Source organism: Penaeus chinensis, chromosome 33, assembly GCF_019202785.1.
Source record: "Penaeus chinensis breed Huanghai No. 1 chromosome 33, ASM1920278v2, whole genome shotgun sequence".
Classification (NCBI taxonomy): Eukaryota; Metazoa; Arthropoda; class Malacostraca; order Decapoda; family Penaeidae; genus Penaeus; species Penaeus chinensis.
The window spans coordinates 24,197,682-24,207,681 of NC_061851.1; the positions used below are offsets into that span (position 1 = coordinate 24,197,682).

General features: G+C 50.5%; 1 protein-coding gene across 1 annotated transcript in view; it reads left to right on the forward strand.

The window, feature by feature from the left end:
• The window catches only part of LOC125043195 (cilia- and flagella-associated protein 251-like), a 52,303-nt gene that overhangs the window by 8,445 nt on the left and 33,858 nt on the right, over window positions 1–10,000 (forward strand).

A 10,000-nucleotide genomic window follows, 5' to 3' on the forward strand; every position in this document is an offset into this window, starting at 1 on the left:
TTGTCTCCGCTTACTTTCTCCCTTCATTTTCCACAAGATTGTTTAATATGGTCATATCTACTTCTGTCCAAAATTAAGAAATAAGCCGAGTTTTTCCCCCCCCCCCCCCTCTCCATCTTTCTCATCCCTCCTCTCTCTCTTTCCTCTCCCTCTCCCTCCTTCTCTTTCTCCCTCCCTCTTTCCCCTTCCCCTTTTCTCCCTCTCCCCCCTCTTTCTCTTTCTCTCCCTCATTCTCTTACTCTTTTCCTCTCTCCCTCCCTCTATCGCCCTCTCTTCTATCTCCTCTCTCTCATCTCCTCTCCTCCTCCTCTCTCTCTCTCTCCTCATCCTCTATCTCTCCCCCATTTAAAAAAAACCTATTTTTCTTCCCTTTCTCCCCCCTCTCCATCTTTTCCCTCTCTTCCCCCTCCTCCTCCCTCAAACCCCCTCCCTCTTCTTCTCCTCTCATTTCTCTTTCCTTTCCTCTCCCCCTCTCTCTCTCCCCTTTCTTTCTCACCCCCACTCCCCTCCTTTTTTCCCTCTCTCTCTCCCTCCTTTCTTTCTTCCCTCCTCATCGTCTCCTAAAATCTCCTTCCTCTCCCCCTTCTCCTCTCCTCTCTCATCCCCCCTCCCTCTCTCTATTCTCTCTCCTCTCCCTCTTCTCTCTCTCCTCTCTCCCCTCTCCTCTCTCTCTCTCTCTCTCTCCCCCTCTCTCTCTCTTCTCTCTCTCTCTCTCCCCTCCACCTCTCTCCTCCTCTCCTCTCTCTCTCTTCCTCTCCTCTCTCTCTCTTCCTACCTCTCCTCTCCTTCTCTCATCCTCTCTCTTCATCTCCCCTCTTCTTCTCTTCTTTCTTCTCTCTCCCTCTCTCTCTCCTCCCTCTCTCATCCTTCTTCTTCTCTCTCCTCTCTCTCTCTCTCTCCCCTCCCTCTCTCCCTCTCACCCTCCTCTCCTCCTCTCTCTCGCTCCCATCTCCCTCTCCCCACCTCCCCTCCACTCCCTCCTCCACGCTCCTTCCTCTCTTCTCTCTCTCGCTCCGCCTCCTCCCTCCTCTCTATCTCAACCCTCTCAGTCCACCGCTCTCACTTTCCTCTCATCAAACCTCCCTCACTTCCTCTCTTCACACTCTCTTTTCTTTATCTCCCTCCTCTCTCATCCCCATCACCTCTCTTCTCCATCTCCCTCCCCTCTCCAACCCTCTCTCCTCCCATCCCATCTCCCTCTCTCAAATTCCTCCCTTCCCTCCTCTCCTCTTCTCCCTCTCTCTCTCTCTCTCCTCCTTCCTCTTCAGTCGCAAACGTCTCTCCTCCTCCCTCTCCCTCTCTCTCTCGTCACCATCCCACCCTCTCTCTCCCTCCCTCCCCATCATCTCTTCGATATCCCTCTCAGGTCTCTCTCTTCTTCTCTTCCCTACTGTACCCTCCCTCGCACCTCCCTCCCTCCTCTACTCACTCCCCTCACACCCACCCTCGTCCTCTCTCCTCTCGATTTACGTCCTCCTCTCTCACCTCTCTCTCTCCTCTCTCTCACCTTCTCTCTCTTTGTTCACTCTACTTTCCCCACACTACCCTCGCCCTTCTTCCCCCCCCTCCCTGTCTCCCTCCTCTCCCTCTCTACATCTCTCCATCCTCTCTTTTCCTCTCACCTCGCTCTCTCTCTCTTTTCCTTTCTCTCCCTCTCACTCTCTTATAAACTTTTATACCACCCCTCCCCTCTCCTCTCTCTCTTTCTCTCCCTCTTCTCTCTTATCCTCTTTGTCTCACTCGCTAATCTCCCGACCTCCCAGGAATTCCGAACCCCCCCCCCCCGCCACATCCCCCCCACCCACCGCTCCCCATCCCAGACTCAAGCTCTCAACTCCTTCGTCCTCCCGCTCACCTCTCTCTCCTCCATCTCACGGCCATCCTAACTCCCACTCTCCGCCTTTCCCCCCTCTCACCTACACTCCGTCTCTCACCTCTCTCATTCCCCCCACCTCCTCCCTCCAGAACACTTCTCTCTCTTTCCTCTTTCTCTCCGCCTCGCTGCTAGGCTAATTCCCTATATACCCATCACTCAGTCCCATCTCCATCCACCAATCCACTTCTTGGCATTGGGATATCCCTCACTAATACTCACTCATCTTACCACCACTCGCTCACTAAATCCCAGTGAACAAACTCACGCCCATCCCCGGGGGTCTCCCTCTCTAATTACAACTTACTCTTTTCCTCTCCCTCCTCCCCTGTCATACCTCTTTTCTCTCTCTCCCATCCCTCTTCTCATTCATACAACCTCTTTCTCCTCCTCCCGCCTCCCTCACTCAACCTCAATACTCAATACTCATACTCTATTTCTCTCTCCAAACCCCTCCTCTCTCATACTCTCTTTCTCTCTCATCCCCCTTTCTTCTCATACTCTCTTTCCCCTCTACTCTCTTTCGCTCTCCCCCTCTCTCTCATACTCCCACTCTTTCCCCTCATCTCATTCTCTCTCTCTCTCTATCTCTCTCTATCTCTCTCTATCTCTCTCTCTCCTCTCTCAATCATCACCTCTACACGTCTCTCTCTCATCCTCTCCGTCTCTCATCATCATCCCTCTCTCTCATCCTCCCGTCTCTCCTCTCGTCCAATCAAAGCGATCTCTCTATCTCATAAACTCGATAACTTCTCATCATTCTCTCTCTTCTTCCATACTCTCTCTCTCTCTCTCTCTCTCTCATCTCTCCCTCTCACATCTCTCCATCGCTCTCTCTCTTGTCTCCTCTTATCTTCCTCTCATACTCTTTCTCTCCTCTCTCTCATAAACTCTCTCTCTCCTCAAAAATACTCTCCCGGCTCTTCCTCTCTCATCTCATCTCACTCTCTCTCATACTCTTGATAATACTCGCTCTCTCATACTCTCTCCTCAATCTCTCTCTCTCATACACATCTCTTCTCTCATCATCATCGTACATCATAAAAAACTCGCTACATGACTCGTCCCTCATCTCTCTCTCGCTCTCTCTCATACTCTACCCTCTCTCTCCGAACTCTCTCATACTCTCCCTCTCCTCTCTCATACTCTCATACTCAGGCACTCTCTCCTCGTCTCACATACTCTCTCATCCTCTCCCTCACCATCTCGTCTCCTCGCCTCCCTCGTCTCCTCCTCCAACGAAGATATTGTCTACCGCTCTCGACTCCAGTCCTCTCCTCTTCTCACCGCTCCATCTCTCTCTCTCACCCCACCACTCTCTCTCTTTCTTAAAAAACATCTCTCTCTCCTCATCTCCCTTCTCGACCTCTCTCTATCTCCATCACATCCTCATCTCTCCTCCTCGATCTCCTCCCTCTCAGTCCCCTCCCTCAATTCCAATAACAAAAAATTTACCTCTCTAACTCAATGCTCTCTCAAATCTCTCTCTCCCTCCCATCCGTCCCTCACTCACTCCCTCGCACATAAATACCCTCCCACACGTCTCGGTCTCTCATCCCTCCCCCTCTATGTACTCTCTCGCCTCCCGTGGAATCTCTCTCTCCCAGGCCCCCCCTCCGAAAACACCCCCCAGCCCCCCCCCCCGCCCACCCCTCCCCCTCGCCCTCCCCTCTCTCCCTCTCTCTCTCTCTCTCTCTCATCCTCTCGCTCTCTTCTCTCTCTCTCCCTCCTCATCAACTCTCACCACACTTCCTAACACTCTCTCTCTCGCTCTCCTCTCATCTCACTCGTCTTGCCCCCTCCCCTCATCAACTCCCCTCTCTCTCTCACAAATCACAACTTGCTCCCTCCCTCTCGTCCCATCCTCCCTCATCTCTCTCTCGCTCATTTCCTCTTTCATTTCTTCCTTCGTCTTCTACTCCTTTTTCCTCCTCACCTCATCATCTTCAACATTCATCCCTCTCTCATCTCGTCTTTCCTCACCCCACCTCTTCTTCCCCTCCCCCCCACCCCCGCGATCTCTCTTCCTCTCCCCTTTCTTTATTCTTTCTTCATCTCTTTCTTTCTCCTCTCCTATTCCTCCATCATCCTGAACCTCTATCAACTCTCTTATCTCATCAACTTAATCTCTCTTACAATCTCTCTCCTATTTAACTCATCTTGCTTACACCAACTCGTTCTTTGCCTCTCATATCTCCTCGTCATCTCTCTCTGCGTCAATTCTATTCTTCTCACCTACGTCTTCTCTCAGATTACGCCTCTTGTCTCGCTCTGTAGTCTCCTCACGTTCACCTCAACTGTATCTCTCTAGCTTCGCAATCCCAACGTACTCATCTCTCAAACATCCGTCACTCTACAACAAATCCTCTTTGATTCGACCCGTCAACCTCTCATCATCTTTTACTTTCCTTCTCTTTCTTTCCTCTCCCCTCACCCATCCACTCCCTCGGCTCCCTCTCTAATACTACTTCTCGTTCCACTCTCTCTCTTCTCTTCTCCTCTTCTTCTCTCCCCTCTCTGTCATACTCCTCTTATCCCCCTCCCTCCACCATCGTCTCACATAATACCACTCTTTCACTCATACTCTCCTTCCCCTCTCATCCCTCCCTCTCTCATACTCTCTGTTTCTCTCTTCATCTCCTCCTCTCATAAACTCCTCTTTCCTTTCTCATCCTCAGTCCCCTCTCATACTCTCTTTCCTCTCATCACCTCTCTCATAACTCTCTCTCTCTCTCATCCTCTCTTCTGTCTCAATCCTAAAACACATAAGACAGCAAAAATAAACGGGCACCCAAATAGCTGATGAAACTCAACTTCTTCCCCCTAAGCGGGTATACCCCTCTCATATTAGTCTGGACTCTCAACTCTCTACAGGGTCCTTATGTCTTCACTCTCTACTCTCTCATATCTCTCTCTCAACTCTCTCTCATACTCTCACTCTCACTCATCATCCTCTCATATAACTTTACCTCATCTCTCCAACCCTCGGACGTCACCCCCCAGACCTCTCAATGATCCGTCTTACTCGTCATCAATCGATCTCTCCTCTCGTCGATATAGATAAAAAATCCCCTATCTCTTTTTATATCTCATCTCTCTCTCTTCTAATCCAAAAGCGGAAAAAAAGCAAACGAATCCATGCGGTAATCAAACTATCCAAATACTCACATCAGTCATCTCATACTCTCCCTTCAGCTCTTGTATCCGCCCCTCCTCTTCTCAATCTAACTCGTCTCTCTCTCTCTCCTCATTCAGCCCTCTCTCTCTCTCCTCATCTCTCTCCTCCACCTCCCAGTCTTCCTCTTATCACTCTCTCTCCTATCTCCATACTCCAATCCTCAAGGCTCTCAGCTCTCTCTCGACCTCAAAATACTTAGAAATTATAAAACCCCCCCCGCCAATAAATAGAACACTTTACTCTCCTTCGCCTCTCATCTATGCAATCTCTCTCTCGTTCTCTTGTCTTTTTTTTCTCTTCTCTTTCTTGCTCGTCCTCTCAACTCTTTCTTTCCTCTTTCTTCTCTTTTTCTTCTCATCTCTTCGTCCTACTCATCAATCTCCGTCCCCCTCTCCTCCCCATCTCTTTTCTCTCGCCTCTCACCTCTCACATCTCTTTCTGTTCTCCTCACCCTTTCCTTTTCTTCGTCATCTTTTTCCTCCTCCTTTTCTTTCCTTCCTTTTATCTCCTTTCTCCTTCCTTCCCTTCCTCTCCCCCTTTCCCTATTCTTTTTTTCTCTCTTTCACCCTTCTCTCTCTCATCTCACTCCCCCTCTCTCTCCCGCCTCAATCTGGTCTCTGGTCTCTCTGGGTCTGGTGGGATCTCTCTTTCCCTTCCCCCCTTCCCCTTTTCCTTTCTCCCCCCTCCTTTCTCCCCCTTTCTCTTTCCTCCCCCTCTTCTTTCCCCCCTCTCTCTCCCCTCTCTCCATCCTCCGTCCCCCTGTCCCCTCTCTCTCTACTGTCTTTCTTCCTTTCTACTCTTTCCCTTCCTCTCTCTCTTCCTCCCACCCAACTAAAATCCCTCCACCCTCAATCCCTTCCCTCCCTCCCAACGTGGTCCTCTAGATCAACACGCTCTCCCCATTAAAATTCCCTCCCTCCAAATTATTCCAACCTTCTCTTTTACTTTTCAAAATTAAATCTTGATTTTTTTTTTTCTTCCAAACCTTCCCCTCCTTATTCCTTTTATCCCTATATTCATAGTCTCAACCTTCCTACTTTATACCCTCCCGCCAAATCTAACCCCAGTTACCCCTACCCTCCCTCCCTAGCCCTTCCCTAAAACACCATCCCGTTCCTTCCTCCACTCCTTCTCCTCCCAACCCATCGCTCTCAACCCACAATCACACAAGTCGACCCCCCCTCATCCCCAAATAACTCTGCCTCACGATCTCCCTAATGCTCCCTTACCCTCCCTAAGACCCTCCCTTTCTCTTTCTCCTCACCAACCTCACTTTCCCCCTCTTCGCCTCCCTTTTCCTCTCCCTCTCCTTACTCGTCCCAATACTCTCACCATCTCTCGTCCCCTCGTCTCATCGTCTCTATATCAGCCTCTCTCTCTCTCATCTCTCATCCACTCTCGTCTCATCTCTCTCTACTCCTCCTCATTCATCATCCCACTCTCGTCATCTCACCTCTCTCACCTCAACCAATTCTCTCTCCCTCTCACGTTCCTCTACTCTCTCTCTCATCTCTCTCCTCCTCCCTTTCGCCTCTCTCTCCTATCCTCGCTCTCTATCTCTCCTCTCTCTCTCTTTCTCTCATCTCAATCATCTCCTGCTCACTCTAACCTCTCGCTCCAACTCATCTCTCCTTGTCAATCCTCAACCTCCTCGAATCCCACTCCCCCCTTCCATCCCTCTCCATCATCTTCTCCCTTTCTTTCTCCTCCCTCCTAACTCTCCTCCAATCCCGTCCCCTCGATCCTCGCCTCCCTCTCTATCTCCTCCCTCCCTCCTCATCTCTCTCATCTCTCATCTCTCTATCTCTCTCTCCTCCATCTCTCTCTCACTCCATCACACTCCCTTCCTCCTCATCCTCGTACTCTCATTCTCATCCTTCATCGATCACTCCGAGCCTCCCCCAGACTCTCAGCTCTCTCCCTTACTCAACTCCCATCTTCTTCGCTACTCCCCTCTCTCTCCTCTCTCCCATCAGCTCCCCTCTCGCCACCCCCCTCATCCCCCACCTGTCTACCTAACCCCCCTCCCCCTCAATCATCGTCCCTTCTCTCCCTCCCTCCCCCCCCCGCTCCTCTCATAACCACCCTACTCCTCGAACCCACCCTGGCCAACCACCCACCCCCTCATCCCACACCCCACCCCCAACAACGCCTCCCCAAACCACCCGCCCCATCAGACCACACCCTGCATCCCGAGCCCTCAAACTCACCAGTGACCCCTCATACTCAACCACCCCTCCCCATCTTCCCTCTCTCTTTTTTCCCCCTCCCTCCTACCCTCCTCTCCCTCCGCGTCTCCTACACCTATCCTCCCCTCTCTCATGTCTCTCTCCCTCTCCAAATCCTCCCTTCATCTCTCTCCACGTCCCTCCCCTCACTCCTCCCTCTCTCTCCCGAGATAAAACTCCTCTCCCTCCCTCCCGTCCTCCCCCTCTCTATCTCCTCCCTCCCGAAAAAAGAAACCTCCCTTCTCTCTCTCCCTCCCTCCTCCCTCTCTCATCTACTCTCCCGCCACCCGTCCTCCCTCTCCTACTCTCCCTCCCTCCAAGATCGCATCCACACTCTCTCTCTCTCTCTCTCCCTCGCCTCCGTCCCTCTCTCTCATCCCTCCCTCCTCCCTCTCTTTCTCCTCCCTAATTCCTCCCTCGCACTCCCTCCTTCGACTCCCCTCCCACTCCCTACCATCCCTAAAAATAACCCCTCGCCCCCTCCCTCCCTCCCTCCCCCACATCATCCCCTATACAACCCCTAATCCCCTACTATCTCGCCCCTATCTCGATCCTCACTCTTTCCCAACTTTCCCTACTCTCCGTCTCCCCCCCCCGATTTCCCCCCTCGTCTTCATTACTTAACTCCCCCCTTTCCCACCCTTCTCCCCCTCTCCCCTTTGCCCCTCTCCACTCTCGACCCCCCCCCCCTCTTCCTCTCCTCTCGTTCATCCTCGCCCCCTTCTCCTCTCTGTCTTTTCATTCATCTCACCTCTCTTCCCTTCCTCATCTCTCACTCTGATCCCCCCGTCTCCAGGCTCCCCCTCCATGCCTTGCCCACCCCTCTCAATCCTCAAAAACTAAAACCTTCATCCATACCATCCCCTCCTCCGCCTCCCCTCATATCCTTCCCCCTCGGTCTTCCCTCTCACGCCTCCCCTCTCCCACACAAACTCCCTCTCCCTCCCCCCAGTCAGAAAGAAAACCTACATTCTCCCTCTCTTATCTACTTCTTTTAACTTCTCTCACCGAGTATACTCCCCCCTACTACCTATTCTTCCACTCCGACCCCTCTACTCTCTCTCTCTCTCAATTGTCCCCCTCAGCCGATCGCTTCTACCTGCTTCCACTAGTCTATAACCCTCTCCTCCCTCATTCTACTATCATCCATCTACCTTCTCGTTAACTCGTTTCAAGGCAGGACTAATCCTCCCAGTCCGCTCTCATCGTTCCCCTCCCCCCCCTTCTCCCCTCTCCCAACACTAAACCTTTTTACAAAGGCGTAATCGACGCGCAGGGTAAATTCACCCTCAACCATCCTTACAATCTATCGCACACAATATCAGCATAAGACACCAAAACGGAGAATAAGACCTCACAACCTACTGATCACTCAAATCATGACCATCTAGTACCCCCTCTTTCTCTTCTTACTCTTTTTTTCTACTTTACGTCTGTTTCTTATTCTTTTTCTTTTCTATCTTTATCTTCTCTATCTCCTTTGTTCTTCTTCTTTTCTAAGGATCCTAACTCTTCCTCCTTTTACTCTCTTGTTATCTTTTCTTAATCTTCTGCTCTTTTTCTCTCTCTACTCTATCTTGTTTCTTCTACTTCTTTATTTCTATTCGCTTTGTCCTCCCTCTCTGTCTCTTTTCATTTTTTTTATCGTCCTATCTCATCTACTCTTTTTTTCTCATCCCCCCTCTCTCTTTCTTTTCATTCTTTATCTTTTCTCTCTCTTACTCATTAGCATCCTCTCCTGTTTTCTTCAAACCACCCTTCTTACAGACCTCTATGAAAGTTCTATCATCTTTTCTTTTAAACTCCGTCTCTTCCCCTCCCCGCCTCCTCTCTCCCTAACTCGTCTCCCTCTCAACGTTGCCTTACCTCTTCCACCCCCCATCGTCCAAACCCTCCCCATAAACACCTAAGACACCTCCCCTAAAATCAACTCAGCATTCCCCCTCTCCCAACTCATCTACCTATAGATCACTCCAATCCACGCACTCATCAAACTCCCATCTCCTTCCCTTCTCCCTCTCCCTCTTCCCTCTCCCTCGTCCCTCTCCCTCTCTCTCTCTCTCCTCTCTCTCAGAGAGGGGGAGCGGGAGAGGGGGAGGGGGTGTAATGATTTGGTGGACTTATCCCAGCGGCATGCCACCCAGTGTAATGGTGTAATGTTAGTGGTGCACTGGACTTATCCTCGCTCTCCCTCTACTCTTGTATGGTGGACTTGAAGTACAGTGAAGTGAAAGTTGTCGTAGCTTCTAAGTTTTATTTTCACGGGAGGTGGGTAGGTGGTATACAGAGGACAGGCCAAGGCAGGGTCGCCCAGAGGAAAGAGCGGGCGCCATGCCCCGGCGCCCGCTGAGGCGAGCGTCTGTCTGAACTGCCTCAGACATTTCTTTTTCAATGAACAAAACTTCTTTGGAAACATTTCATAATGGAAAAACATGAAATAATTTGATGACATACAAAAGTCTGAATACAAATGGTCCACATGGTGTTTCGAGGTGAAGGAACAAGTGTACCTATATAACGGTGTATGTAAGGAAGATTTAAGGGTGTTTTTACAAGACAAAAAAGCTTCGTGGATAAAGGAGACAAAAATGCGGAGTATTCACATAACATTAAGACATTTGAATATCGACAATGATAGCATAATATACTTTGTGATTCAAATAAGCATTTTCTACGAACATTTTGAGTATAAACAACACATATTATATTCACATAGACAAC